Source organism: Pinus tabuliformis, chromosome 9 (assembly GCF_031772625.1).
Source record: "Pinus tabuliformis cultivar Carrire ecotype Pingquan chromosome 9, CPIR1, whole genome shotgun sequence".
Classification (NCBI taxonomy): domain Eukaryota; kingdom Viridiplantae; phylum Streptophyta; class Pinopsida; order Pinales; family Pinaceae; genus Pinus; species Pinus tabuliformis.
In genome coordinates, this window is record NC_142307.1 from 1,337,008,339 (window position 1) to 1,337,017,493 (window position 9,155).

Here is a 9,155-nt window from a genome sequence, read left to right on the forward strand (position 1 = left end):
TTAAATTCAAATCAATGGTATCAGAACATTAATCCATTTATTTATTTTTTACTGCATGTCCCCAATGAGGTCGGGGTATAAGGATTTGGGACTCAAATAGCTTGAGCCCTTACAAGACCGGCCATGCCAAACCAACCACCTCCCATGGTGGAAGAAAATAAATATGAGGGAGAAAGAGATCCTACCAAATTTTTCCTTGAAGAATCCCTCAAGCGGAAAAGGAATGAGATGATGGATAGTTTTTCCTAAATCCTTTGGCGAATACTAATAGGCAACATTTCTTCATCCAACAGCCACTTCGTAGGCACTTCCTCCTTTAAGGTACAATTTAATTATGATATTTCTATATTTGAAACCCAGGTAGATGAAAATGATTTAGATAAATGGTTAAATCTACTAGAAGGATGTTTTTCAGTCCAAATGTTTTTTGGTAGAGAAAATAATACTTTTGCACTCCTTAAGGCCACCCCTAATGTCAAGGATTGGTGGGAAACTTATTGTGATCAAGGGTCAGGGATGAATCCTCACTATTTGCAGTCACACCCTCTTAGAACTCTTTTTGGAATGTTCCTAAGGAAAAAAATTACCCCATTGGAAGTTATGAAGAAAAGTACATAAATGGAACATGCTACGACAGGAAAGGGACCAAGAAGTGCCAAATTTCATAGATATATTTCATACCTTACACATGAAGCTAGGTATCAAGGAATCTTAGAAACATATGGTGCTCAAGTATCATGGTTGTATGAACAAATACTTATAGTCCAAAATGGATTTCCTGTACATCTCATCACTTGGCACAACATACCAATACGATGTAAAAATTGAATAAAAATTTAAATAGAAGAAGTGAGACTTTGACTCTGTGAATTTGAAGCAAGGAAAGGGCACCACCAAACAAAAAAAAAGGGTATATCCAAGGTGGAATACCCAAGGAGAACCTATTGAAGTTGCAGACAAAGAATAATAATAGGAAGATAAAGAAAGACACGAGAAAGTGGTGTGAGTTCCACAAGAGCCCCACTCACAACAGAAATGAATGTTGCAAAAAGTAGTCACTAGTGAGCGAGCTAAAAGCTTCAGAGTCATATGTAGCTTTCAAATCTGAGCTAGAACCCAACAAGGGGAAATAAATCATTGATGCCAAACCCAATGCAATTTTTTCCACCACCAAGGTGAAGCAAAGTGAGCCCGAAGATCTATAGGAATGTGAGCATCTCTTCCACTCACAAATTTGGTTGAAGGGTCTTCCTTGTGTTTCATTATTGATAGTGGTAGTCAAAAGAACCTCATATCAGTACAATTTGTTAAGAGGTTGGTCCTATTGACAACACCGCACCACAACCATACACCATCATGTGGCTCCACTAAGGGTAAGATAACTACGTCAATCAACGGTGCCACTTTCCCTACAACATCAAGCCTTTCACAAATGAGGTATTGTGTGAAGTTGATCCCCTTGAATTTTGTGATGTTTTATCTGGAAAACAATACTTGTGGAAGCATCATGTTGTGTATGAGTCCAAAACTTGTACTATAATTATTCTTTGTGTAGAAAACTATACAAGATACAATAGTTAGCCCCACCTATTACCATTTCTATAATCTTTGCTAAGCAATGCAGTAAAATCATCTTCCATATTAGGAAATTTGTTATCTTCCTGATTCACTATCAAAGTAAGGGGAAGATCATGGCCACATCCATGACCTCTAGAAAGAGCTCCTCCATGCAATAGAAGCAAGTGGATAAGGTCGTGGAAGAGTATAGGTACATGTTTTCCTCTCCCACGGGGGTACCTTCACTACCAGGTCAAGCATTCGATTGATATGACCCATAGCACACCTCTACCTATTAAGCCAATCTACCACCACTCTCTTACAAAAAATGAAGAAATTAAGTCGTAGATCTAGGATTTGCTACAAAAAGGTCACATTAAAAAAAGTTCTTTACCTTGTGGGAGCCCAATTATACTCATATATAAGTAGGATGGGATCTAGACACTCTGCATTGATTATCGATCTCTAAACAAAATAATAGTCAGGAACAAATCCCTAATTCCATGGATTGATGACCTTGACTAGCTCAAGGGGACCAAGTACATTATCAAGATTTATTTGAAGTTTGTCTATCACCAAATTCTAATAGAACCCATGAGTGTATGTAAGATTTCCTTCAACTGCAAGGATGGTCTCTTTGAGTTGTTTGTCATGCCCTTTCAGTTTGATAAATGCCCTCGAAAATTTTATGAGGTTGATGGATGACATCTTGCGGCCTTTCACCAACTCATTCAAGGTTGTATATTTGGATGATATCCTCATCTTTAACAAGAGTTGGGTAGAGTATTTGAAACATATTTGATAGGTCCTTCACACTCTACAAAAGCACAAGGTATGTGCTAACCTAAAGAAATTCTCCTTCAACGTGGACCAGGTCCAATATTTGGGCTACATAATTGATGAGAAAGGTGTGCATGTGGATCTAACTAAGACCCAAGTCATTCAATATTAACAAACCTCGACAACTCTAAGATATCTTCATATCTTCTTAGGCCTTGCTAATTTCTATTGAAGATTCATATTGGGTTTCTCTCATATCACTTAGCCCTTAAGTCAAGTTACCAATGGGGGAGAAAAATAAATTTTCTTTTATTCGAGTCACAATATAAGGAATTCATTGAATTGAAACACTAGCTTTACTCTGCAGCAGTCCCGACCTTACTAGATCTTCAAAAACCATTTAAGATTGAAACAAATTCCTTCGACTATGCTATTGGTATAGTCCTCACACAACAAGGATATTCAATGGCCTATCATAGTGATGCACTCTATGATATTATCTAAATATGCCCCACCTATGATAAGGAAATGTATTCCATCATTCAAGCCTATTGAAAATGGAAACATTATATTATAGGGAATAAGATGATCATCCACACAGATCATTGACGTCTTTAATTTATGCAAACACATGGGACATTGCAGAATGATCGCCATAAGAAATGGTCCACATATTTGCAAAAATTCCATTTAAACATTAAATACAAGAAGGATAACACCAATCACATCACATAATACCTTAGTTGTCCCTTGATTTTTGTATTGAACAAATGAGTTCTCAACTCTTGTGGGAACAATACCTCTGGATATCCGCAAATATATGAGAATGACTTGGAATTCGTTGCCACCTACAAGTTGTTGATGACTCACAAGGCAATTCCATACTTCTACCTTCATGATGGATTGTTGTGTTACCTAGGATGCCTTTGTTTTCCTTCAAGAAAGTGTGCCAAGATGATTTTGGAGGTGAATTATAGTTAGGCTACAGGGAAATTTGGTGTGGAGAAGACAATGGCAGTATTGCAGAAATATTTTTATTTTCCAAAACTCCGATAGGATGTTGTCAAGTATATCATATCTTGCACTACCTATGTCATCGCCAAACCAAACATTAAGAAGCAAGGCCTATACATCTCGACCTAATATTAACCGACCTTGGGAATTAATCGTGATGGACTATATATCGATCCTTTCTTATACCAAGCATGGTAATGACTATGCATTTGTGGTCATTCATACATTTTATAAGATGTCCATTCTAGTTGCCTACAAGAAGAATTTCGTAGCAAAAGCTACCGCCAAGATCTTCTTCAAACGAGTTTGGGTACATTTTGGGATCCCATAGACCATCATATCATATTAGGATAGTATATTCCTAAGTGCATTCTGATTGAGCCTCTGGTCACTATTGGACAACAAGTTCACCAAGTTGACTGCCTTCTGCCCCCAAAATCATGGCTAAACAAAGGTCATCAATAGAGATGATCATGCACATATTACATATGTACAACTCGAAGCATCCATGAACATGGTATGAGAGTATCTCGATGTACAACATAACTATAACAAAGCTCTCCATAGATCATGTTATCACTTACAAAGAAATTGTTTGAATGATGCCAAGTGATGTCAAAAGAATGAAAAAGATCAGAGAAGCTTGCAATCATCCTCCAAGCCACAAAAGGAATCAACGCCTACATTGGACCCACTCCAATGGAAAGTGATCTGAACAAGATTTCCAATGACATGTGGAAGTCAAAAAATAGACTCCTAGATCAAAATATATGATCTGCTGAAGTTTGAAGGATTGAATCCTTACGAAGGTCCAGAATATCAGAGATCGCATATCGGAGGTCCATAAATATTGGCGATCGCAACATCAGAGCATTAGAGATATCGCTGATTTCATATCGAATATTGGGCATACTAGCGCATCGTAACATCAAAGCATCAAGCATATTGGAGCATCACATATCAGAGGTCAATAGACATCGAAGATCAACGGTTGCAACATCGGAGCTTGGAGGAGATCATCACATTGAAGCATCAAGCATATCGACAATCAGAGAATCGAAACTTCGGAATGTGAGAACCTTTTAAAAGTTGCAACATGGGTAAAGTGTCGTAGTGTTAAAAACCACTAGGAATGCTGATAAAGGATTAACAAAGGATTTCATCGCAAAACCAAAGGTGGGTGAGCCCTTTTCTCTCTCCTCTAGCAGGACACATGGCCGCATATGATTGGTTTCGATAAAGCTATAGTGGCATCTGATGTTAGCATGACGTGGCGGTACAGAAGGACACATGGCAAAAAGTTTTGGTGTTTTGAGGGGGCCTAAGGGGAAAATATGGGTGACACATGTCACCACTCATGAGGTGCCACGTGGATTGATGATGTCATATCAGAGATCAGATATCGGAGGTTGAAGATGTCGACACTTTGTAACACTTGAAAAAGTTCTGGTAAGGGGGCTCCTGATGGGCCTCTAAATTAGACATAAATTAAGGCCCATGCCTCTAAATTAGACATAAATTAAGGCCCATCTGACCATCCTTCAACACATTAAACCTCTCTTTTTTCATTATATAACACATTTTTAACTTTAATATGTTCATTAGGAAGGTTTATGGATAATTTCATATTTGTGCCTAATATTATTTATTTTTGTGGAACATTGTGAGAATATTCAGTAGATTATGAAGATTTGGGGAGGAGATAATTTAGGGACTTGCTCCCTAATATAGGAGGATCAATATTAAATACTAAGTCAATAAGATATTCTAGAATTGTGGCACAGATTGTGGAGCTCCAATGATTGAGAAAATCTAGGAATGTGTTCCATGCCATTTAATGCAGATTCCTAGTATTGGGAACCAGATCCACTAATCAAGGGATTTTGGTGGGGAAAACCTCCTCCTTTCATGGGAAATTATTCCTAATAATTTTTTATAAGTACCAAGTTGAATTTTACTCTAGGGGTTGATTTTTATTAGTCTTCTTGTGGAGAGACCTCGTAATTTTGCAGCTCCACTTTCATTTTCTGCAGGGATGTAATTGTATTGATGGAAATAATGAAGATTGGTGACATGTTCAGCTTCTAGATATTAGTCTCCTACATAGGAATCCGAGTTTCCTTGGGATTGGCCATCACAGGAGCCTCAGAGCCCTTTTGTATCATTTACTTTTCTTCTTTTCACTTCTTATTCACATGCATCTCTTGTTCTTGTCTTTTCTTTATTTCTGCATTTAGTATTAATGATTTCTTCTTGTAGGATTGGGTTGAATGGTTGAAGTTATTTTTCAGGATAAAAAGCATCATTTCATCACTGGAACAACTTTGGAAGGTCATAGTAATCATTGAGCTACTTGGATTAGTTTTCTTATTCCCAAATCTAGATTTCTAGAGTCTATAATTTCGTAGTCAATCTGAGCTATTCATTAGGCAGAGATCTGACAGTAGAATTTATGTTTAATTTAGGGTTTTTTGCCCTAGAAGGCAACCCATCACTATATATGAAGGAACTGTATTGCGTATATTTAGATCTGTATTCTGAGTGAGAAAGAGAGAGTAGATTGTGTGAGAGTGAAGAGGGAATTACAACAGATCTGTTGTAGCTTGTATCTCTTCAGTTTGCTGGATAATATAAAAGGAAGGGTTGGATATTTCTTCGTGGACGTAGCCCAAATTGGGTGAACCACGTATATTTGTGTCTCTCTTATTTTATGCATTTTCTGTTTTTATATTTCTGCAATATTTTATGTGTTCCATTGCTCTATAATATATAATTTTCTAACAATTGGTATCAGAGCCGAAGGTCTATTTGGTTGATAATTTCATAGGAGAGAAGGGTTCCTGGTTTGAGTGGGAGCAATTGGTGGTCTAGGTGCAGGCGATATAGACAACCTTTCAAAGCTGGCTACAATTTCTTCTAATTCTGGCTGAATTCCTCTTTCTGCTTCAACAGGTGTATCAGTCATCTATTGTTAGACTGACAACTTCATGAGTTTTTCCTCTGATCACTCCAACCCTCGTTATCGGCGCAATCAAGCAATAGGCCTGTTTTCCCCTTTCTCGACCTATAATTCCATAGGAATTATAGAAATATACTAGCGTTGCTTTTAAACAGAGGGAAATGCGTTTTTAAATGCGAAATACACAGTCGCAGGCTTTTGTTCCAAAGGAACAGAATAACACTGTCAGTGCTTTAAAACACTGTCGCGACTCATAAATAGTCTTAGTGTTAATTCCAAAGAATTACACTATCGGTGGATTTACAAGGGAAATATTAACATCCAGACATACACTATCGGCCTGACTTTCAAAGAAATGCGCTATATGCATTAACACTCTCGGCGCTTTAACTATCGCCCTTCCAATAGCCTCTTCCCCGATGCGATAACACGTGGCTCTCGGCAATCGCTATCGGCGACTTCAATACACCAATGCTTGGTTCCTTCTGCTCTGGGCTTGTGATGCGATAAGCCTCACGGACCCGATAACTTATCCACCCTGCTCTATAATGTTTTGGGTCCAGACTGTCAGAGTTTCGGACTTTGGCGGTTCCAAAGGTCCTTCCCGCTCCACTTGTGGTACTGCGATGCGATAATGGTTCGGACCCGATACGGGTATGAACCAGATTTTATAAAATTTTAAGTCCAGAACTTCGTTCAGCTAAGTAATTACACGGGTTTTCCTGTGTAAAACAGAGTTTCCGCTTGGAAGCTCAACAATGCATGTAAGAGGAACAGACGTGCCGATATATGGAAAAACCCACACCATTAGACTTAAAGCAAGTATTAATTAGAAAAACAGAGCCGAATCACCATTAACAAAGTTCAATAGTAAGAAACCGCCTATGAATTCCAGTTGATAGAGAATCATAAAAATCGAATGCACAGAGAGAGTTTTCAATATGACAATGTCTCCGGGATCGACTAACTCAAAGAAGTCCTGTTATTTCCTTTTTAAAATAATAGATAAAGCTTACTCAGTCTTTATCCTTTACAAAAGCATGCCTTTTACATAGAGCGATTTAAAGCAATTATGCATAAAGCTTACTACAACTTATCCATAAAGCGATTATTACAACTTGTCTTATTCTTAAATTCTATCCTTATCCGAAACTAGAAAAGCATGGAAATTGCTAGCTAAAGGACCCCACTCCTTTGCCTGTAGATTTTTTTTGTTTTTTGGAATAAGTTTGAAGATTTTTCCCTCCAAGTCACATGCTCCTGCATCATACTCCTGAGGACAAAATTCTTCATGGGCTCCTGTCCATGAGTTCATCTACAAAACTATCTAGTTTATGTAGCATGTCTTCTGTAACCCAAGTAGCTTCAACTGTTGGCTGATCCTTCCATTTTATGAAATACTGGAAGTATTCTCATCCCCTTGTTTTCTTAAATACCTTCTTGTCCATAATTCTTTCTGGCTGCAATTCCTTTGCTGTGGGTAACTGTTTTACCCAGTCAATCTCTTGGGTCTCTTGATCTTGTGCTGTATCATCTGCAGTTTCACCTTCATACTTGTACAGGTCTGCAACATTAAAAATTGGTGATATTCCAACATCAGGGGGTAACTCAATCTCATAGGTATTTGTAGAAAATTTCCTCAACACTCTGCACGGTCCAATTTTTTTGAACTTCAATTTGTTATACTCCCTCTTTGGAAACCTCTCCTTTCTGAGATGTGCTAAAACCAGATCTCCAACTTCAAAGTTCATCTCTCTTCTTCTCATATCTGCGATGGTTTTGTACTTTATGTTTCTATCCTGCAACTGTTGTTTCACTTGTTCATGTATTGCTTGCATTTCTGAAGCAAAATCTTCACCCTCTGCACTTCTCATCTCATCTTTTCCCAAGTTTCTTAACTCAGATACTCCTCTTGGATGCATTCCATAAACAATATGGAATGGACTTTGTCCTGTACTCCTATTAGGTGAGTCATTATATGCATATTCAACTTGTGCCAACACTTGATCCCATTGCTTTGGATGTTTTTCAGTAAGGCTTCTTAAAAGATTTCCCAAACTCCTGTTCACAACTTCAATTTGTCCATCAGTTTGTGGATGATAGGCAGAAATGAAACTTAATTTAGTTCCCAATTTCTTCCTTAGTGTCCTCCAGAAATTTCAAACAAATTTGGAATCCCTGCCTGAGACAATACTCTTAAGCAACCCATGCAATCTTACAACCTCCTTAAAAAACAAATTAGCAATGTGAGAAGAATCACTAGTCTTATAACATGGAATAAAATGTGCCATTTTTGAAAATCTATCCACTACAACAAAAATTGAATCATTACCTCTTTAAGTCTTTGGTAAGCCCAAAACAAAATCCATACTTACCATATCCCAAGGCCTATCTGGAATTGGTAATGGGATATACAAACCTGTGTTTTGGCTCCTTCCCTTTGCATATTGACAGACTTTGCAAGTTTTCACATACTTCTCCACTTCAAATTTCATTTTCGGCCAGAAATAAAATCTGTTTAACTGCTCATAAGTCTTCTCTACACCAAAATGTCCTGCAAGTCCTCCACTATGTTTCTCTTTGATTAATTTCTCCCTCATAGAACAGTTTGGTATGCACAACTGATTTTTCTTAAACAATAGTCCATCTTGTAAGAAGTAATCCAACCATTTACTCCTATCCATCAAAACAGGATTTTTACAAGCTTCAAATGCCTCTTTAAAATCTGGATATGTTTCATATAATTCTTTAAAAAAATAAAAACCCAACACTTGGATTTGAATCTCTTGAAATAATACATTCCTCCTACTTAAGGCATTTGCAACTTTGTTTGATTGGCCATTTA